The following is a 22,802-nucleotide window of genomic DNA, read 5'->3' on the forward strand; positions in this document are numbered from 1 at the left end:
GAGCCACTCTCTGTGTCATAAATCCTTACAGTACATGAGTTTCAGCAATTAGACCAAATTAATGACATGAATGAACTTTTCCATCATATTCCAATTTGTGTGAGATGCATCCATTTTAATTAACTGCTCACACATTAATTAAAATGCAGCTTTTTGAATTTTTTTCACACGTGGAGGGTAGAGTTTACTGCTTGATTTTTGAGAATAACTTCATTTTGATTAAAGGTTTCCTAAACAGCTTGGTTTTATTAATACAGAACGCATGCTTAGGAACAAAACATGATGTAACAATTAAAAACTGCACCAATTATTAACTCTTTGGAGGCAATAGGGTTAGCAGAAACTCCTTCTAATGCTGCAGATCAAAAACACGGCTCTGCTAATTGTGCTTCCCCAGCGTTAAGACCATTTCAGCTTAATCCCAGTCAGATTCCCGGATTCCCCAAAGCTTAGAAGGTGGGATTCACACCTTAATGCCCCTCAGTGTAACGAGCAGAGCCATTTCCTCCCGTCTTCTACAGCACCACTCACTGCAAAGTGCTTCCCTGCTCCAACAAAGTCATTTTATGCAGTGAGGGGTGACGCCGACAGCAGAACGTGACCCTGAAGGCTGCCGTACAAATCCTCAGCCTGGCAGGAGAAAATTTAACTGGAGAGAAATTATGAGCCACACAGAATGCTGATAGTTTGAGAGAGAGCATTGAAGAGCTGCAAAAATCCACTTCATTGTCATTTTACTTACCCTGGACTCTGTGAATATTATTCTGTAGACCTGCAGCTCTCACCACTGGAGGTACTCAGAAGATAGTTTGCTCTCAGTTATGTGGTAAATATGCAGGAATAACGATCAAAATGGGCTCCTTTCAGCATTACTGCAGACTCCTAGATCAGCTTGTTTATTAACGCAAATGATTCATAATTATTTTGTGATTTTGTATAGAAATCACAATTATATGAGTCGAGGGGCAATGCAGCTGGAGGATATGGATTTACCTTAAATTCAAAAAATTCAAATAGAGAACCTAGAAAAAAGTTGTTTTTTCCCCATCGGTGCATTTTTATTTAAAATTTTGCATTTACTAATAGGTGTGAAACAACGTCACTTGCAGTTTTTAATGATTCAATCAAATTATCTCATATTATTGGTATACACAGCTTGAATTGTGATAAAGAGAAAGAAAAAGCAGCGGCTCAAATCTGGGTTTATCTCAGATCAAAATCTCCATCTCAGTATTCAATGATTATAATGCAATGTGGCGTTTTCCTCAAATCTTGCACCTTGAAAACTAAAATATCATTAAAATACAAGTGTACATAAAGTCAGGCAATAAGAGGTTTGTTTTCTTTCTGCAGTTAATGAGGTGTCTTTTATGGCACAACCAAAGAAATTCTGTCCCATTTTACTGTTTTTAAAATGGGTGTTAATACGGTTAACAGGAAAAACTTTAAAAACATTTACTGAGGTGGTCCGTTCTATAAACCGTTTAAGAAGGACTCCTGCAGACAGCTGCGCAGTGAGGGGATTTGTGAGGGATCTGAAAGCTGCGGAGGTTGGGGGCTGCGGCTGCGCGTCGGCTCAGGGCAGCACACAGGTGTGAGCGCGCCTGAGTGCAGTTCCCTGCAGCTTCTCCCCTCGGTCATTACTATAAATGACAGTGTGCACTTAGTCAAGCAGCCTGGTTAAATAAGGATTAGAAGGATGGGGAGAAAATAACTTCACACTTTTGAGAGCAGCAAATGGTGTTTGCAAAGAACGCAGCTGAAAGCGGAGAGAGGCAGGGGAGAGCTGGGCTCTGCCTGCAAGTAACCCGACGCACGCCGCCTTCCCTCGTTTTGTTTTCCTCTTCCGCATCTGAACCAGACCTGCAGACACCTTCGCCGAAGCGCTGGAACAAAGACGAAGGAGGGCATGAAGGATCGCATGTGGAAAATATTTCTGTTAAAGCCCATCTCTGAGACAAACATGAGCCCTGCTGCTCCCTCTCCACCCTTCACCACCACCCTCCCTCCCTCATGCTTCTCGTTTGGTTGGAGCATCAAACGACCCTGCCGTCTGAAAATAGCGCGTCGACATTTCTGTTTCGTCTTGTCGTTTCCTTTTTTCCTCCTTTTTATTCTCGACAATGTTGCCAGTTTGCTAGACTCCTGTTTCTTCTCATGCCTCCTGCCTTCTTGATCTGTGAGAGGTTACAGCGCAGAGTGCCTCAGAAGTGCGCGTGTGTGTGCGAGTGCAAGTGTGTGTGGCGTAGGAGAGCTTTGGTGGTCTATAAAAAGCAGCCAGACAAAGTCTTCCCCCTCTCTTCATGCATTATGCATCGGCATCACCTTCCATCAATTGGCAGAAAAACCTCAAAGATGTCTAACTTTAGCTTCCACTCTGAAAGCCAAACAGAGGAGAAGATGTGGTATTTTGACTGCCACAGTCGAGCTAAGCACCTGTTACATCAATAAAAGCTGCGTTTCGCAACAAGACGGCGGCAACATGTGCGATGGAAGATGAAGAAAAAGAAGCACTTAAATGCGGAGAGTGGAGAAAGGGAGCAACAACAAACCTGAGCTGGATGAAAGATAAAATAAAAAAAAACAAGCATGTTTTCAGAGTTTCAGCTTCACCGCCAGCCTGGCTGCTGGTTCCAGGTCAATATGACAGGTCAGCATGGGACTATGTAAAGGTAGGTTTATATTAACTGTGCAAACTGTTTCCTAACCTGGATGAATCCCAGGAATTCTGCATATTTTAACCCTTCACTAACTCTTAATACTTCCCCCGTGAAAATGCATAACCAAAAGCAGGCAGGTTGAGGTGATTACACAGATGCTTATCATATAATAAGCTTATATCATATCTGAGATCACGTTGCTCCAATAAATGGAACTGGAGACTTTTAGCATGTCGTCACCAGCAGTGTGGAGAATGCACACCGCTCCTCCTGCAGCATCGTGTTGACCAGATGTTGCTTATCTGTGGAAACGCTGGCGCACCGTCCACATGGCGTCGACAGCGCGGAGCGTGCTCCGTAGCACGGCTCCGTGTAAACACGGCTGTTTGTCTGGAAACAGGAGAGGGACCTTGTGATTTCTAGTTTTGGGAGTCAGCGAGAGCCAGAGGGGACCAGCTGACAGGGTGATTATTTTTGGTGTTCTGGACGCCATTATGCAACGGCGCCGGGATTGATTTACTGTACAGACCTCCCAATGCTGGAAAAAGGAGGAAAAAAAACATTGTGAGGAAAAAAAACAGCAGGCCAGCGGTGTGTTTGTGTGTTTCAGGGAGAATCTGTGAGTGTGTATGCAGAGAGAAATAAAAGGATTTAATACTGTGGGGAACAAAAACAAAAACAAAAAAAAAAAACCCAGGTAAGCTTCCAGAGGCTTATTTTGACACTGGAGATGGCCGCAGGCAGGTTGTTTTGATGTCTGTGACCTCACACACTCCTCTGTTTGTGTTTGTGTGTGTGTAGGGAGGTTCAGGTGGCAGCGGTGGCACTAAGCCATGTGCACCGTCATTCACCGCACGTCCGCCTTCCAGGAGCAGCAGGCAGCACCCAGGGGCGACCCAAACAGCCCCACCCGCAGCTCTGTGGGGCTGCAGTAAACAAGCGCTCCCCTCTCAGCAGAAAGGCTGTGATGGTCTGCTCTGCTCCAGGACTGTGAACGTGTTTATTTGTTTATTTACCTTTCTGGCTGCCTCCACTCTGATGATCTCCTGATGGAAGCCGTGGAAATTCAGCAATCCGCTTCAATAAAAATTACTAATTTTTTGCTGCTTAATGCATGAAAGGTTTGAAAATCTTCTAAAACAGTCATTTCATTGTCCTTTAAAGTCCTTTTAATCAATCAATGCTGCAACCTTCCAGTCAGCTGGCTGAAAAAATCCTCAAAAAACAGAAAGACAATATCAGCCATTTGGAAATAATCGGCAGTCACAAAGACGCACACAGTCAAAATATGGAACCTAAAAGAGCGCCCCCTGTCTCAGTTATGCTGTTTAAAAACTACGACATGCATGATCACAGCTGACTGCAGGTTCTACCTGAGCAGATGGCCTGACTAATTGATCGTCTATTTTTATTTTTTTTTTGCATTTTAAGTGAAACTGTGATGTTTTTATTTTTTATCATTGTAACATAGAAATCTTGCTGAAAATTTTAAGTGGAAAATTTCTTTTGTTTTGTAATTGAAAATAAAATGGACATTTTAGCATTTCTTGATTAAACTATTGGTATTTAAATACATAAATATTCTCAATACTTTTTTTTCTGTCATAATTATTTATTTTTAGATTTAGGGGGCATTCATCCGCCCTGTTTAGTCTGCATTATTCAAACTCTAGTTTGAAACCTAATGCCAACCAAAAAAGCAGACTCTGGTCCACTCAGCGAAACGCTCCAAGTTTGATTAAAGTGAACTCTGGTACAGTGTGAATGGATGTGAACAACAAGTGGACCAAAGACCACTTCAAAAGCAGGAAGTGGACTACAGTGCAGGGCTCTCTGTGTAAAAACTACCACAACAAAATGTGAGGGTCTCGCGCTGGCAGGAGAAATAGCTTGTGGTCTTTTACCAAAGTCTAAAGAGAAATCCTACAACCACTAAAATCTGACACCACTCAATTTTTGTTAACATTTCATAAAGAAGGAAGTGGCGCTCAGAGTCTTCTTCTGAGGTTTTCATGTTTCCTTCAGTGGTTCTTGAAGCAGCGCCACCAGAGGCGAGGAGGGAACGGGTTGCTCAAAGGGTTTGGTTGGTTTGATCAGTGCAGTGAGAAACTGAACCGCAGCAGCTGAAAATGGAACAAATGTTGCAACTTTTGTCCCCAATCGAACAGAGTCTACAGGACTATGAGGAGTGGAAATACCCTTAATTGTTGGGTTGGAACAAAATTAACAGCAATGAGTTTTTGTTTGATGTAATCCATGTAAAGACAATCTATGTTCAAATATGAGAATAAACATGCCTTTCAAGACTTACAGAACATCTGTATCAGCCAGTGAACGCTGGATGAATGCATTTCTAAAAATGATATTTTATATTTAGTTCTGACGTTCACAGCAGATGTCAGACTTTTGTTTTTAAAAGCTGTAACAAAAAAAAAAAATCGACTTGCCACTACAAGTGCTACATAATTCATGACACACCTGCGACACTATTTCCATCATCCATATTTTTGCTAAACTAAATAAAATGATACACTAACAGGATTAAAACTGTATTAGATATGACTGACTGGAGACTAAACCCGCTCCAAGGAAAGCCAAACATAATGAAGCATGACAAACGCTTCCATTTCCAGCAGACAGACTGATTTTCCCTGCAGTTTCCTCGAACCTGACTTTGGGAATCATCGCAGCTTGTTGCGCTGCAGCGGCGGCTCTCTGCGCGGCCTCATGGCCGACATTTAACACGCAGCTTGTCTACGGACAAACACGCCGCATGCGATTGCTGCGGCTCGCATTAGCGCCGTCATCTGCGCAGAACGATTAAGCAGAGAAAACTTCAGTGAGTGAGTATGACAGCTGAACAGCAGCCAGTGAAAGGAGTGGGCGGTCTGTGCCAAGAATTCCTGTCGGGTTGAATCAGAGCCTGCGCTGCAGAGGGTCATGTGAGACTTTTGGGTCTGAGTTTGTGAAATCTATCTAATAACAGAGCGGCATGCTAGTGGCCTTTTTTAAAAATCATCCAGTTTGGGTCTTGAAGGACAGATCTAGAGGGGAGAAAAAAGGAAATATCAGACACGCAGGAAGTGGTCCGGCTGGTTCTGGGCTGGACCTGGAAAACTTGCTGCTCAGGGTGTTCAGAAGCAAGGTGTGCGGTCCAGAAGAACACACCTATCAGGGAGACTCAGTAACAACTGAATGCCAGTTCTGTCAGTCTCTAGAGGAGAACACTCTGGGGAATTGCCCTGAACGCTGCCGAGTGGAACATTTCTGACAAAAACAATCAAGTTGCAGGAGAACACGCGGAAAAGTCAAATCAAAGAATTTTAAATACATGATTTTTATAAATCCTTCACATATTGGGTGATTAACAGGGCCCATTCCCCTCCAACGTGCACAGAGAGGATGCGCCGCTGCCATAAGACAAGCGTTCCGGAAAGAAATGGAGGGGGAGGCGAAAATATACTGTGAGAGCGAAAGGATAAAATATGTGCTGACAGCTTTTTGGCCACGAGGCCAGAACACTGAAATAGTAGCGTCTGTATGTCAGGCTGGGGTCGTTCCCCGCACTGGAGAGCAGACTCTCCCTGACCCCGGCGAGGGAAAACATCACACGGCGCTGCAGTCAGCTGATAATGTGCTATCCCACAGATGATCTACCCACTGGTCCAGATGTGACTCAACCGTAGCCCCAAAATGGCCCAAACCGCAGAAACAAAGGGGAATTCATCACATCAACAAGTGGGAATTCACACACTTGTGCATATTGGAGTTCAATAAATGACATAGAGACTCAGATATATACATGCTCCCTAAATGAATTAGTAAACTCTAAGTCCGTTTGGTTTCCTATGTTGAAGCTTCCAAGCTCCTAACATGGATGAGCTGAACGACAAAGACTGAGCTCTTAATCAAAATGTTTGGAGGAATCGAGATGAAGCTTTCAAACCTAAACACGTCGTACAAACGGTGAAGCTCGGTGGCGGCAGCATCATGTTAAGGGATTGTTTTGTTCCAAAGGCTTGATTGAAACCATCATTCAAGACATTTAAGCACAAAACATGTTTAGGTTGAAAATGTTCACACAGCAGACGTCACTAACGGCAGTTTGTTAAGTGGCTGTTTCACTGTTTTTTCATGTTTAGCATGTGAGGTAACTTACAGCAGCTCTCAAAAATATATAAAAGTAAAATTTCTCTAAACAGAACAGATCTTATCACACATTCTACAGATTATGATGTTTCAGTTTTGATCAAAATGAGCCACAGGTCAACAAAACCAGGGAAATTACTGTTTTTCAATTAGGAATGAATGTGTGTATGAAAAAAAACAAAAAACAAAGATTTCTTTAAGTATTAACCAGCTCAAGAAAAGAGTTAGTTTTGAAATTTTGATTTTTATGTTTCTGAATGAAATTAGTATTTTCTAGCAAAATTTATAGTAAAGAATTCATTCATACTAATTTGTTATTTTCCACATTTCTCCAGACATGGAATACAATAAATGATTACACAATTATTTTTTACATTCTACTTCACGAGTATTCTCTTATTTTGTAATATCTCCTGACTGATGAGCACTTCTGCCCCCTGGAGGGCCTCACCTCCATGTTGAGGTCTGACATTAAAGATGGCTGAAGGAGGAAAGAAGGAGTAGCATCGGCAAACACTTCACAGCGGGAAAAAGACGGGGATGAAAATATGAAAACTGGAAAACATTGAAACGAACGTGAAGGCAGCAGCAGTGTTTAGCAAAATAAATAAATAAATAAATAAATAAATAAATAAATAAACATTGGCAATTCACTTTTCTCCAACTGCAATACAGTTTTTCTTAGCAATGAATAATCAATTCAAATAATCATGAGTTCAATATCGACCAAAATATGGCCATGACCATTTCCCATAATTTAGACATGGTGCCGATAAGAGGGACAATTTGCAGTTTTATGTTGTACAATCAGCTCCAATGAAACAAAAAGATCGAATAAGTCAGTAAAAGAGAAACTTAATGACATTTAATGACATTTGTGTCGATGCTGACTGGATAAACAGGATTAATGACGTTAAGAAGGGAGTGGTTTGTGTATCACAGTGAAACAGTAAGACACTGATTACATTAACGCACTGTAATTCAATGAAGTCATAATAATATTACAAAACAGCTCTGAGATTATTAATCTGCTGCGGTGGCTTGGACCTGCCCTCAGACAGCAGCAGGTGGACTTTTCCCTTTCAACAGGTTAGGAGGAGCATAGAGGTAGAAATCGATATGACTGCTAATGCTGTGACTCACCAGACCTGTGTGTGTGCGTGTTTATACGCGTGTGCATGCGTGTGGCAGAGAGAGCAGACAGGGTGCAGGATGGTGAAATAAACATCAAACAGAACCGTTAAATCTCCTGTTTGAGGAACATGAGCAGATGATGAGGAGACTTTCATTTCCATAAACCTCAGCACAAAGTGTTCAACCCCTCTGCACAGCTAATTACACAACATTTAAAACACTTCCAGTGTCCACTGTGGCCTCCAAATTATTCAACACCTCTAATAGAAATCTTCAGAGTGCCAATCAGATGGTGCCTCAGGCAACTTGGACTGTTGACTGCTCTGCATCCCCAGAACCAGAACCAAACACGGAGAAGCAGCATCCGATTTTGATGCTCCTCTGATGTGGAGCAAACGTACAGAAAACTGCAAAACTGCGGGAACACTGAGTTCTTTTAAATCCAGGATAAAAACCCACCTGTTTAGAGCTGTCTTTGATTATTAATAACTGGAAACTTGATCAGTAAATGCGATGCATATTTGCTTGATGATTTTGATGACGGCATTTGACGGCCACCGGTATTATCTATCGCTGATAAGGTCTGAAAACCAACCACTGTCCTCTTTTAGTCACCACACTGTTGCCAAGTGAGCAATTTTGTCGGCATCTCGGGTTTTTCAAAGATCGGTGATGGGCCAGATAACTGCAGTCTGTGAAACCCGGGTGTGAATTGTTCTTGTTTGATTTATCTACTGCAGGTTCGGCCGGCAAGCCCCCTGATGCAGAGTTCGGTTCAAACTAAAACACATCCTGGAAACACTGGTCTGACAATAACTAACAGCTACCAACAATAAGAATTTTACAAGACTTTCCATAATGCACCTGTTGTGCAGCACTATAAATCTGGTCTTTTCAAATGAATAAATGTTGATGGAAGGCGCATCTGAAGCTGGCGGATCTCAATAAAGGGTTAAACGTGAGAGAAAAGGAGATGCATCCAGTAAACATTAGATCTGATCAGCGGCGGCAAAATTACAGATGCTCTCGAGGCCGTACCTGAATAAAGTCATGTATATTCTCCATAATACTTCATTATCCTGCTGTCTGCTCAAGAAATCTGCCCTGAGCTCGGTGCTCGTTCTGAAGGGCCCAGAGTTTTGCAAATATGCATAGTAAACAGAAACACTCCTCTTTTTCCTCTCAGGATGGATCAGTGCAGATCAAAGTTGGATCAGTGAGTGGGACGCTCTGCAGGGATTGGCTGGTGTATTATAATACACATCTAGCTAACCGAAAGCTCCTTTTACTGAGTCCTTTTAAAGTACGACTGTTGCACTTACTGCACAGCTCAGTTTCCTGTTAACAGCGTCTGAGCTGACAGAACCAGAACGGATACCTGACAGCAGGTCTGCTTGTCGGATCATATAAATCATCTTAAACTCTTTGAAGAATTATACGAGTTCAAACTATTTATTTCCCTTTGAGCCAGTAATGTATTTTTGAATATAAAAGCAAAACAACAACCCAAAGCCTATGAAGATACACACTGAGTTAGAGAACACACACACACACACACACACACACACACACACACACACACTGGAGAGACAACACGTTGCCTCTGTTAAAGAGGCAGGCAACAGAGATTAGATATACAAGATGTGCATTAAAAGGACAAGCAAAAACATATTTTCTCAGACCAAAAAGCACAAATACAGATATATCTGGTAAATTTATTTCTGATATTAGTTAAAATAAAAAAAAAGCTAAACTTGTATTTTACATAAATTAATTACACAGTGCAATATATTTCATGCGTTTTTATCTATTAATGTACAGGATTATGGAATTAAATTCTGCTGATGCACCCTTTTCCCATCATTTTTTTCTGCCACTAAACTTTCCATTATATTTGGTCAGGTACAGAAATCTGAACAGCCAGCTTCGTCGGCTATTGCAGAGGGAACATTTTAATTTTCGGAGAAACTGGACTTTAGTTCATCTTTAAGCCATAATCATCGAACAGAATAACAACCAAAGGTTAAAATCAATCACTCTTTGGTGAATTTCTAAGTTTTGATGCAGATTTCACTTTGACTTGGAGGCTGAGGAACATTTCAATCCTTTAATTCTTAAGCCCAAGCAAGACGTGCGTTATCACAAGAAACACATCGTATTTTCCACCACAGTTTTTTCCTCCACTGGATTTTTCTTAAATATCCTTGAATACAGCTCACGTTTTCTCCTGGATTTCCTCTACTGCTCTGACAAAATTAATTCTTTTTAGATGGTAGCAATTATCAAGCATATAAACAGAAACAAAAATTTTAAGTAAAATGAATTTCTGAGTTTTAATTAAAAGTGCGTCTTACCTAAAATCAGGCTCGTGGGCCACTGAGGAACATTCCAGTCCTTTTCTCTTTAGAGTGAGTGTGACACGTGACATCGTCTCCGGTTCAGCAGTGGCTTAACACAATAAATAAATTACATTTTCAACCAGTTTTTTCCTTCCACTGAACCTTCCTTTAGTAGGCTTTGGTATCGCTTCAATTGCTCCTGATTTTCTTCTAATTTTAGCAGTTATAAACCATAATCATCAAAATCAACTAAAACTCTTAAAATATTTAATTGTATGACAGAAATCCGTTTATTGAGTGACATTTTTAGTTATTATTTTGATAGAAATGATTTGTCGTTTCTCTGCTCCCGAGCAGCAGATTAAACAGCTGCCTGTGAAACGTCCCGGTCTTCTAGAGCAGAGTGGGCATCACAGAGTCTCCTGCTTAAATATTTGCCAGCTGAGCTGCTTTTCCTCCCCTCTGCATATTGTGTGTGTGTGTGTGTGTGTGTGTGTGTGTGTGTGTGTGTGTGTGTGTGTGTGTGTGTTTGTTTGGCGTTGTTGTCATGAAAAGCACAGATCAGGTGCTGAATCAATCATACATGTAGATGGAATCCAATAAGCGGCGAGCTAAACTGCAGCTGGGGTCCGCGGAGACGAGCACCGGAGAGAGAGCAGCGATGCTCGCTCAATCGCCCCGTCTCAGCAGATGCCATGTTACAGAAAGGGTAATTAATAGCCCAGTGGAGCTGGGGTGTGATCGCCAAGACACACACTCACACACACGCACACACGCAAACACACACAATAATAATGTCTCCATTTGCCCCCTGGAGCAGCTTTGTGCCAACTAGCCTTCACCTCATTATGCCAATCAAGTAGAGCGAGGGATGAGGAGGAAGGAGAAGGGAGGGAAAGAGCTGTCCTTTCTCATTTAGCCTCGCTCACTTTCTCCGTCCATGTGTTCATTAAAAGAGAAAGATCTGATCTTAATGAGAGCAACGTAATCACACAGGGCTGTCAGGAAACGGACAAATCATGGCGAGCTTTTCTTTTTTCCTCCGCTTCTCAGATTGTACCTCAGGTTGGTAATGAGCCACTCACCACTCCTCTTCTTCCAGGAAGTAAAAAAAAAAACGCTGAACCAGGTAGCTCGCAGTCCGCAAATGCAAGCAGGTTTTAAAATTTTATTTTGTCTTTTACCTCTGAACTCCACAGTGCGGTCTATTTACAGCAGGATACCAGCAAAGTACTTCAGAATAACCGACTAGGAGGAAACCATTTAACCACTGAGATTCTCTCACATCCAGACTATTTACTGGAACTGCTAAAGCCCCCTGGACGTAACTTCATGTGAGTCCTTCCTGTAGAACACACTTTGGATCTGCCCTGTGCTTTTTAAACAAGTTGCATGGCATCTTTGGGTCAAACGCCTGCAACATAAAGAGTCATGAAGACAAACAAAAGTAGTCATATATTTCTGATTTTATACATCTCTCATATCATAGAGGACGAGTTCTGAACCATTCCTGTTTCCAACAGCACTTCACTTAGTTGAGGTTCAATCAGATTTGGACTTTGACTAGCCCACTTGTTTTTGGTTATTCTGTTGTAGAGCTACTGGTTGGTTTGGGCTCGTTGTCCTGTTGATGCTTAAGTTGCCTCACACGTCAATCTGCAATACTTTGGTTTACAGAGGAGTTCACTGCCTGTAAGGTTCCCCAGCCACTCTAAGCCCCAAACATGACCTCACCACCGCCGTGCTTCACTGCTGAAAACAAGCATTTTTGCTGATGTGTTGGGTTTGTTGTGCTCTTCATTGTGGCCAGTCATTCCCATGCTGAACTGAAACTTTAGAGGTTTTGTTTTTACCTTTGATTCCAGCACCATTGGGACTTGGACTCAATTTACACCTGAGAAAATTGGCAGCCATCTTTGATATTTTTCACTTATGAATATTTTCCCCTCAAAATACTGAGGGGAAAAAAAAACTTTCAATGCAAAATTGACAATTTTAATGGACTTTTTAAAGCAAGTTTTTATGCACATTTGCATTAAAAGTGTCATTATTTACCAAATGGCATTTCATGACAAACATTCATGAAAAAGTCTTCATCTTCATGACAGGTGTTATGTCATGTTTATGACAGTGTCTTGTCAGTCTTATGCACAACCCATCAAATACTGTGTTACCAAATACACCATGTTAGGGATTCAGTTGAAGTCCATAACCATAGTAAATGTCAGGGTTCCATTTTTTTCTTATTGCTGTACTGACAGTCACATGAAGTTCTTTTTTTTTGTCTTTACGTATGCATGATAAAAAAAAACAACTATCCATAATCATATAAACATGGCTAAAGAATGCTAATTAGAGCTCACACAGAATTACAAGAACATTTTTCAAGGGATTCTGGAACAGAAACAGAAACATCTGCTTGCCCCCATTTTGGCGGAGGGAAATACATTAAAGCTGTATGTTTCCCCACAGTGTGCTCTCTATCGCCAGGAACTTAAACACCCTGACCTGCCGTCTGCAGGCGACAGGGGACGAATAAGGAGATGTATTTAGAGGCAGGCAGCCTCTGCAGAGGCGCGGCGGCGGTGGTGTCGGGACAGCGTTTAGACCGCTTTGCTAAAATGCGTCGCTGCATCTCATTGAACTCTGCTTCTTAACAAACACATCTCCATCCTCTTATTTTGTCGCTGACCCTTTCCCGCTGCACCCCCAGCCCCCTGTGTGCACCGCCTGCCACCAGCTGACTCCCCCTGCGCGTTACCTGAGACAAGCAATTTACCTTTTTTTTGTTGTTTGCCTGACCCAGAGAAAACAATTTCAGAGGGGTCTTCCTGCACTCTTAACAGCCCTCGGTTTGAACAGGTAAAGGCGACTGGCATGCCACAATGGCTCTTTTTTTCCTCCGCAGAGAAGATGAATTGGTGAGCTGTCAGCCTCAGACAGGCCGAGTAGCAGTGTTTCTGTAATGGGACACTGGAAGTGTCTTTGATTAATGGAAGAGCCACACTGAGCTGTTAGGGAACCCGCCGTGGCCCAGGGAGAGCGATTGAGCGGCGGATACATGCCGACAGATGTGCGAGGGAGCGTGGTGCTCGATACATGCAGAGGAGGAGGTAAAGGAGGCGTAGAAGGGGACTAGAAACATTCGTACCGGCCGGAAGCCTCTTTCTAACCCCAGGCCTATTTCAACGCGTTCCCCCCACTGATTTAAAAGTGAATCTTGTCAACCGAGCTGCTTAACATCTGGTCTTGGTTTGATGCAGCTCGCCTCCTCTGCTTCTTTGATGCCTCAAAAATAAAGCCGGAATAAAAGCTTTTAGGAATCTTTCTGTTTATCACAGGAATCCTGCAAAAAAAACCACTTGTTCTGAAGTGATCCAGGAGAATTTGACATGAGAGCAGTTCAAACTTATTCAGCCTTTGCTTTCAAAGCTTTAAATGTGCCTGGCTTTGATGGCATGTACAGCTTCGGTGCTATAACAAGGAGACACCAGACATCCTCCAAGTTTTGGAGAAACCCTTAAAGCCAAACTCAAAAACAAAGGATTTCATAGCAGCAGCAGCAGCAGCAGCAATACTCAGGATCACATCCCATCCATTCAATGATCCTCAGTCCATTATATTGGGACAAATTACAGCCAAGAGCGACAGGTCTCCTTTTATTCTCATAACACATTTTGCTCCGTTTCACATTTCTCTTTGTTCATGTTTAAAATGTATCTAATAGAAAAAGGACTCATTTTCTGTTCCACACAATGAGAGATTATTTTACCGTCATTATTAACCCAAAAGTTAGGCAGTAAAAAGGAAAGCAGGAGCACAATGGAGAGGAAATGTAACGTAAAGACAGCAAGTCCTCCTCTTCGAAACGCAGCCAGTAAAACAGCAGACCTGACTGAATAATTCCCAAGCAGCAATTTCCATGTTTCTACTGAGTTCATGATGATTTAACTGTGGTGATGTGGTCCAAACCCTTCAGGACAGAAGGCCTCCTTTCCATCACCCTAATCTTTGTAAATCAATTCCATAACCATGATTTTAAACATGTATATGCCAGGAGTACAAATGACTTTGGACTCAATTGTAAACACAATAGTTATGTTTCCATCCAAACAGCCTTGTGAATTAAAATGTAAAAAAAAAAAAAAAAAAACATGGAAAATTCAAATTAAGTGTGTTTTTCATCCACATGTTTGGAGCGAATTAAGTGTCTACGCAAAGTTTCGTCAGACGTTGACGCTACGCATGGATGGAACAAACAAGATGTACAGGTTGAAAACTATCACGGAGCACACATCTCAGAAAAATGGAGCGAGTCCTGCACTGCATGCTAGACATTTTGGGCTTAAAGTGAGTTTTGTGCCTCTGGTAAGGAACAAACCCACCAGTAGACGGAAAGTTTGTTATATTGAAGCTTAGTTAGAAAACATGTTTCCATCTCCCCTTTAGCGCATTAACTCTTTTTCAGAAAAGCCAAAAACCACCTCAAGCGAGCATGAGCACTTTTTTAGCAAATATGAGGAAGTAATTTTGAAATGTTCTCATTTTCATCCAAATTTTCTAATGCAATGCTTCAAAATGTACATAAACAAGGTTGATGGAGACACAGGTAATGTCCCAAGACAAGGAGGACGAAAGATTATAAAAACACCCCAGTCTGAAAACATTTCAAGAAAATACAAGAAGCAAAGTTGCAGGTGTCTAATACTCCTGAAAGACCCAGGTCTGAGGCTTTTGGACTCCAGAGAACCACGGCCAGAACCCATTATCCAGAAATGGAGAAAACAGGAAGCAGTGCAGAACATTCCCAGGAATGGCTGACCTTTCTAAATTATTCCAAGAGCAGACTGGCAGCTCATCCAGGAAGTTGGCCAGAACAACACCTACACAGAGGTCAGGGTTCATGACTCTTACATTCAGACAAGTGGTGGCAGCATTACGGTCTGTGGCCTCTTTGCTGATGATGACTTACAGTAATTGAAGGAACCGTGAATTCCTGTGACCTCAAACTGCAAACGTTGGGATTAATCAGCAGAACAATGATTCAAAGCAAACCATCAAGTCCATCTCTGAATGCATCCAGACAGCAGGAAGGGTTCAGAGTGACTGAGTCCAAGTTCAGACTTTAGTCTTAGTGAAATACTGAACAGGCTTGAAAACCTCCCAGTGTGGCTTAATTAAAACAATTCTGTAAAAGACGAGTTTGCCAAAATTTCTCCGCATTGCCAGTTATTTGATGGCTTGACGGCAGTTGTTGCTATCAGCAGTGATAAAGCTTTAGGGTGTATTTACTTTTTCCCCAAAAGGCGAGGTTAATTTAGTAAAGGTTTTTCACCTTCTGCATGCTGTATTTGATCAGGTTATTTTTGACTGGTAATGAAATTTGTTTGACAATCTGAACAGAAACAGAACCAGTCGGTAAGGGGGAAAATCATTTTTTACAGCCTATAATGTCCAACTGTTTCCTCTTTAAACTGGTGGAAGATTGTAATTAACTAAACACTTACTAGTAATAATGGAACCGAATCATCCCTCCATCACAGCCGCTGTTTGTAGGACGGCTGAAATGGAGGCTCCAGATCGGGCTCTCATGCTTCCTGTTTGGACTAATGCCTGTTTTTTGGAGCTGTGGCATTTTGCTGTACTTTAAGTGGAAGGAACCACATTTTATAGGTAATTAGTCGGGCGGTGATCCCACACTCAGTGTCTCTCTGGCATTCACACACATTTTGCTCAGTATGTTGCATCCCAACACCATTAAGTGACAAACCCTTTCCGACACCCGCAATTCTGCTCAAAAAGTGTCATTTGTAAACCTGTGGGAAAGATGGAAGCACTTCCAGCTGAAGATTACAACTGCTACCAACAGTCGGAGGTGTGATGTCACATTTCTATAGGTTTTCAATAAGTCCTCATCCTGCTGCAACCTCATTATGAGCTCTGACAGGGATCGGAGGGGTTGTAGGTGAGGGCCACAGTGGGGGTTGGGCATGGGTGTTTATGTTGGCCCTTGTTTCCAGGGTCGGGAACTGTCCCGAGGGAGTGCATTCCTCACCCAAAGCACAACTAAAGGTATGTGAACCATCTGGACAAAGACATTGGTCACAATGGCCCTACACAGTCCCATGTATTTAGTCCGCCAGCAAACTCATACTGAGAACTATTTCCACTCTATTGGCGCTGTAGGAAAAAAGATAGATATCCATCGGCTCCATTATGAGGCAACTGTTATATTAACACTGTTTGCATATGTGCTGCTCGATTTGGTCCTTTTAGCTCAGCCGTGGTGCACAGGGTCATCTATGATGCCTGCATAACTGCGTGGAGGTACAGAATGCTGCTAAGGCCAACATATCGCCAGTCAAGAGGTCAATGAGATGATTGTTTCCTTGTTTGCTCATTTTATCGCCATTTCAAATCATCATATGACTCCTGCTAGCGCATACCAGCGATGAATGCACAACAGACAAATGAAATGCTTGCTCACCATGTCCTTGCAGGACAAAAAGTTGATTTAAACAAGTTTCAGTCTGCAACAAGAATGTGCTGGTCTATTGCAAATATGGACAACTTTTACAAATAAAGGCTTTGTGAGTAAAATAAGTAATCAATACCACTCCCGCAAATGATTAGAAGTCTGCAACGTTTTTCTTTTTAAACTACAAAGTCAAATAACCAGAGGCTTCTGAGTGCACATGATCCATACAGCTGCATTACACCGGCGTGAACTTTTAACCTCTGTGCAGTATGATACTTCAAATGCACAACAGTCGCTACTCAGACCAAGAATGTACTTTTGCACACCATCATCGGTTGTGTCTGACAGTTTGGTCACAGAGGACTGCTTCAGCCGGTTGGATGAGTGCGACTCTCGAGCTGAGTGACCGGCCTCAGACGGAGAGCAGACACCAAGCATCGGGGCACCAGCACTGCAGCTGCATCTAATAAAGAAACTGAATTTGATAATCGGCTGAGACAGTCAATTTGCTAATAAGAGATTCTAATTAATTAATCAATGTGAATTTGGTGGGAGCAGGCGCCATTGTCAAGAGCGGTCAAGTGTAGTTTGCTTCGCCTCACCCTGTTTCTCCCCCGCCCTGCTCTGAGCTTTACACTTAACTTGATTTCTATTTCATTTGGCACTCAGCAAATTTTCTCACAGCAAAAGGAGAGGTGGGGGAGTCGAGGACGGGGGGCTTAGACAATTAGGTCTGAGAGCGCACAGACAAGAGCGGGTGTGTGCATGGGAATATGCAGACGCCGATCTGTATTCAAGAGTAAGGCATTCTGAGAATATGATGACGTTGAGCAGAAATGTATCTGACATTATTATGACATTGAAAGAGTCAACCAAAACTTGGTAAACAAACTGGTAAAACAAACATTTCCATATTTTACGTTTGATGCCGATTCTGTTCAGTTTATTCATACATAGAAGAATATGTCATCAAAAGTCGCACCGAACCAGTTTAACTAGAGATAATTGGATCAATGCAATCATTTAGTCAGATTAGAATTCAATTACCTATGATCTGATATGATCCCAGTTTCAATTGAGGAGAGTTAGGTTTAGTTTAAAATACCAATTAAGGAACAGAGAATGGGAGAACAGATAAAGGTGTCAACAATCTCCCAGTTTACAGTCTCAGGCAAGTATTTCATGTACTCTCAATATAAGACAACTACAAATGCTTCAGAAAAGGAAAAGATAATTTACCATGTAAAAATATTAAGGATACATTTTGCCAGTAATTGTGATTTTTTTATTTTTTATTTTTTTTTTTTTTTTTTTGCTGATGTTTATTTTTAATATTGAAATTTACATAGCAGTGAAAGTAGGAAGCAAAATATAATACCAGCTAGATTTACTACTTATTACTTACAAGAAATGTGCCTTTTGCCTGTAAATTGATATTCGCTAGCTTTTTAGCAGAGATAGCAGTCTGCTAGTTGGCATATGGTAGGCTGCTTATTTTAAGTCAAAAAATGCTGCTGAATTTTTTTTCTACCAGATACATTTTTAAATTATGAAATTCGTCTTGAAAGGAAACTGGAGGAAAACTTTACCTAAATCAAAGTCAAGTTGATTTAGTCCTTTGACTTTGAATTTCTGAAGTTTAGCACAAAATGTTGCTAACCTGCACTCCTTCTTGTAACCAGGCACCAGTCTGTGCCACCTGTAAACATAGTGGAACATTAAGTATAGAAAATTATTTATGGATACAAAGGAAATGTATTCTGCTATGATAAATAAAATTATTCTAAATAATAAATAAAATAATTATTCTCTTAAAAACTTATTCCCAACCACTGACTTGGATTTATTTGGTTTTCTTTAGACAAGTCCTTACAATTTAAGGTTGTTCACATATTTGTTGAATTTTGACAAAATTAACCAAGTTTCACCTACATGGACATCATATATTTAAAGACAAAGAGCAACAGATCATTCACGGGGATTTATTTTTTTATTCATAAATAGGCACAAGGTAAATATAACTAAATATAATAGTTATTAAAAACTATGCTAATCTGAACAGAATAATGCCTTTTCTCATTTGTAGTGTTTGTAAGGTAACACTGACTGCCAGAAAACATATTAGCTAGTTTATTTGCAAAGTTAACTACTCAACAGCTAGCAATATTGAGGCAGTTTATTTTATCAAGAGACACAATAAAAATAATTTAAAAATAAAAAATGACCATGAGCTTGATCCTAAAATATAAAGATACTTAGTTAATTACTAAGACAACTGAGTTTGTCTTAGTAATTAACATTTAATATTTATAGAGATTCTCAGCTTCAACCCTGCTGTGCAGATATCTAAAAACTAAATTACACTCAAGACAATTAAACAAAACTATGAACTGTGTCTGGCAATGAATTAACACAGAAGAACCATGACGCATATTTTAAAACTAAAACAGATACTGTGCCTATTCTTTAAAAAGCAGCCCAAGAAAAGTTTTTCTTAATGCTGTTAAAATATGCTAGAAGAAAAATCTGAAACATTCTTCAGATGGCTTGGAGATAATTGGTTGCACATATAAAATTGATCATTCGACTTAAAACCTTTTTTTTTTGCCCATTTATCTGTAAAGTGACTTGCAACAGCATTTGACAAGTTTAACTCACAAGGACTGAAGCAATATAAATTAAACAGATCGCATGCATTTACTGTTAAGACTCTAGGCCAAACACTGCTCCGTCATTTTAAGTTGAGCGTTTAAACAATCAAAGACGTGATATAAATTATCTTAGCTTGAGGTTTTACAGAGCCCAGCTTTCCAGGCCATCTTGAAGCAATAATTGACAACACACTTACCACCTCCAGCCATCACTAAAGCATGTGTTTGAAGCAGCAAATGAGCCCGAGTTACATTTAAATACATTTAAACGTGGGAATCGCTGTACTTTTTACAACACTACATAAACCTGGCATCTATTGTAAAAACTCCCATGTTTTTACAGACAAATTAAGTTGTAAAACATGTTGTGCTTTTAAAACATGACACATTATGTCATATGGTTTTTTTTTTTTTGACGTTTTTAAGTTGTGACAAAACTGGATTTTGACCGTTTCTGTCCCGCAGAGTTACATTTGTGTATTTGAGTTTGAACTGCAGTAGAAGTTCAGTATGTTGATTGCAGTAGAGCCCACTAGATGGAAACCAAAACCTCCCCCATGCTTTACGTGGTGAGCAAAAGGTTTCAATGTGGTCAGTGGGAGACGGACAGAACGGACATATAAATAAATATGCTCTCTTGGTTGTGTTTTTAGTTCAGACCGTGACCTTAAAAGCGCCCGAGTCCTTCAGCTCAATCTCAGACACTTGGAGAGGGAAAGAATTTACACGACAAGTGGTTGACTGACACCACCTACTTAAACAAGGTGTGTTTGAGAAACTAGACCCAAAGAAACATGATGAAGAAAGATTGTTTTCTCTCTCTCTCTCTCCTTTTTTTTTAAAGAACAATAAAACAAAAACATCTGAAAGACCTGCAGGATATGCTGGCATTTCTGAGACATGGAGTCAAGTCAGGATGTTTCAGAAACCTCGTTTGGACAAACACCAGACAGACAACAAAATGCTGCAGAGCTGGAAGTGGAAGGAATTTATAGAGGGGTGGGGGTTGCCATGCTGGTCATACTGGTGTTGGTGGGAGGGAAGGAGCCTAGCAGTGCTGGAGGTCAGGGGTCAGCTTCTTGCACTCAACAGCTGTCCTAAAAGCAGCAGAGATAAGGACTGAAAGCATCCTGTGTGTGTGTGTGTGTGTGTGTGTGTGTGTGTGTGTGTGGTTGTGTTGTGTGCGTATGTCTATAAGTACAAGCATATATGTGGTGTGTGACTAATACCCGCCACTGGGCAAATAAGATACAGTAAAGCCTGACTGACTGGAATCTCACGACTCCACCATCTATTGCTCAAACTTTGACTCAAGTGTTGAGAAAATGAGTAGATTACCCAACTGGGCCAATGAAAGAGGAGGGAGGTCAAGGCTTGACCGGTAGGCCGGGTCATTCATCAACCACTAATGGCCCGAGCTTTATGCTGTCATGATGAATGACCTTTGTGCAAGAGGGAAACGACACAAAGCTTAACTGCAAGACAATGGCATCAGCAGAGGCATCCATTCTGCACTTGTCAATCGAAGTCTGAAGGAAGCTGGAGTTAGTCAGTGTGTGTGTGTGTGTGTGTGTTGGTCCGATGAGAGGTGGTGTAAAAAGTTTGTGTGTCTGTGCAGGGCGATGGCTTATTTCCAGCTTTGAAATGACATGCAGAGACAAAAGCAGCAGTTACAGGTGGCCACATCTTGTTTAGGCCTGCATGGGTTGGTCTGGTGTTCCCTCTTGGATGGAGGTTGGACAGGTTTTAGTCTAAAATTGGCCAATTGAACAACTAAATTTGGAGGCATAGCTATGAGGATATAGCTATCCTCATAGCTATATCATTATCTGCAATACTGATACATATCATATACAATATTTGGCTGAAGATTATATGAATAGTGCTATGAATTAAAGACAATTTGACAAGTTAGATGGTGTTGTGAATATAAAGTGACATGTAACTACCCAGATCCTAAAGGTCACAGCGTAGTAGAGACATCATGTTTAGAAAAATGTGGGATAACTACAGCTACATTTTTCCTATATTTTAACATATACGAAATGCAATCTGCTGTAGAATTAGTTTTAGATCAAAACTTTTGAAACTATTTTGAATAATTAACTGAGCTTACTGCACTGCCAGGATCAAGTGGAATGCATGCATGATTAAACTGAAGTGATTTTTATTTTTTGTAAAGTGTCTCGAGGCGACATATATTGTGAACTGGTGCTATATAAATAAATAAATTCATTGAATTTAACATATATGCACTTCCTAATTCGAGAATCCAGATTCAAGCTTGAGTGTGAAATCTAGCATCTCCTTTGCAGATCTGAAGAAAATTACACTCTGTCAAAAATTCAGCAGCTTTGAGGTTCAGATAAACATAACTTTAAGGCATTTCAATAATTCATATGAGTGCAAAACTACACTCTTCAGCCAGGGAGCTACTGGTCCCTGAAAGGTGTTCAAAACCAAAATCCACACTTTATTTCCAACAAGTCAGGACCTTTGTCACACTATCTGTGTCCCAACATTTCCTGTTTCCTCTGCACATTCACTGTCACCGTCAACAAAACCGTGAATACCAGCCACTGCAGAGCGCCACAGACTTTGGATGTATACAGTATATTTATATGCATTCATGGGGACATCTGCTCTTTCCAAAAATTGATTCTGCTGCGTATGACGACCCTTGAGTGCACAGCCGGGGTCATGAAGTGCTATCTTCAGCTACATGAAGGATAAGAGGTCCTGCGACAGATGGTCTGGCCCCCATGGACACTGTTGGGTCACTCCGGGTTTATACCAAAAAAAGAAAGCGTATGGAAGACCAAAACTGCAAGTAAAGCTGCATCAATTAACCACATATTGCCTACCGGTCTACATATCAGTGTACAAATGTGTTTAATTGGGTGAATTTGACTTCTAACATGATTAGATTAATCCTATGTAAATTTAACCCATTTACCATATTAAACAATTATTCTTTGGATTTATGTCACTTTTGGCTTTCCATAAGAGAAAGGCAGCAACATGCTTAATAATAAATGTTCATAATTTTTTTTATCATAAAAAGAGTGTAAAGAAATGTCATGCAACAGAAGCTTATGCTATAAAAACTGTCTTTTTATTATCCACATATGACATTCTGAACTTTTACATCCTGTACCGATGTTTGTAATTACATCAGTATTGATATTTGTGAGACAGGAATAAATTCTTGAGCCGAGTACTAAAGTCAAGCCGGCTGACGACATTTAGTAAAGTAAGTCAAGTTTATTTAAATGCTTTCCACAGACAAAACTACAGAAAAACTTTGAAATTAAACATTAAAGTAAGTGCTGATAAAAAGATAAAACAACAAAAACACGATCCAACTAGAAATCCGTTGAAACTTGTTTCT

At 40.8% G+C, this 22,802-nt stretch overlaps 2 long non-coding RNA genes across 3 annotated transcripts; one reads left to right on the top strand and one right to left on the bottom strand.

The window, feature by feature from the left end:
- Positions 1-1,430: 1,430 nt before the first annotated feature.
- On the top strand, positions 1,431-3,761 carry LOC106956219 (uncharacterized). Of its 2 annotated transcripts, XR_001426734.1 has the most exons (3): positions 2,703-3,124; positions 3,271-3,357; positions 3,462-3,761. It is a non-coding gene; the product is annotated as an uncharacterized LOC106956219 (long non-coding RNA). The 2 variants fall into 2 exon arrangements; XR_001426735.1 differs by lacking the exons at positions 2,703-3,124; positions 3,271-3,357 and adding an exon at positions 1,431-2,672.
- A 97-nt stretch (positions 3,762-3,858) lies between these two features.
- On the bottom strand, positions 3,859-13,826 carry LOC106956218 (uncharacterized). The gene is made up of 3 exons (XR_001426733.1): positions 13,815-13,826; positions 11,695-11,696; positions 3,859-3,970 (listed from the first exon to the last, which is right to left on the bottom strand). It is a non-coding gene; the product is annotated as an uncharacterized LOC106956218 (long non-coding RNA).
- Between the last annotated feature and the right edge of the window lie 8,976 nt (positions 13,827-22,802).

Source organism: Poecilia latipinna, unplaced genomic scaffold, assembly GCF_001443285.1.
Source record: "Poecilia latipinna isolate Pla-1442-1.1 unplaced genomic scaffold, P_latipinna-1.0 Scaffold798, whole genome shotgun sequence".
NCBI lineage: Eukaryota > Metazoa > Chordata > Actinopteri > Cyprinodontiformes > Poeciliidae > Poecilia > Poecilia latipinna.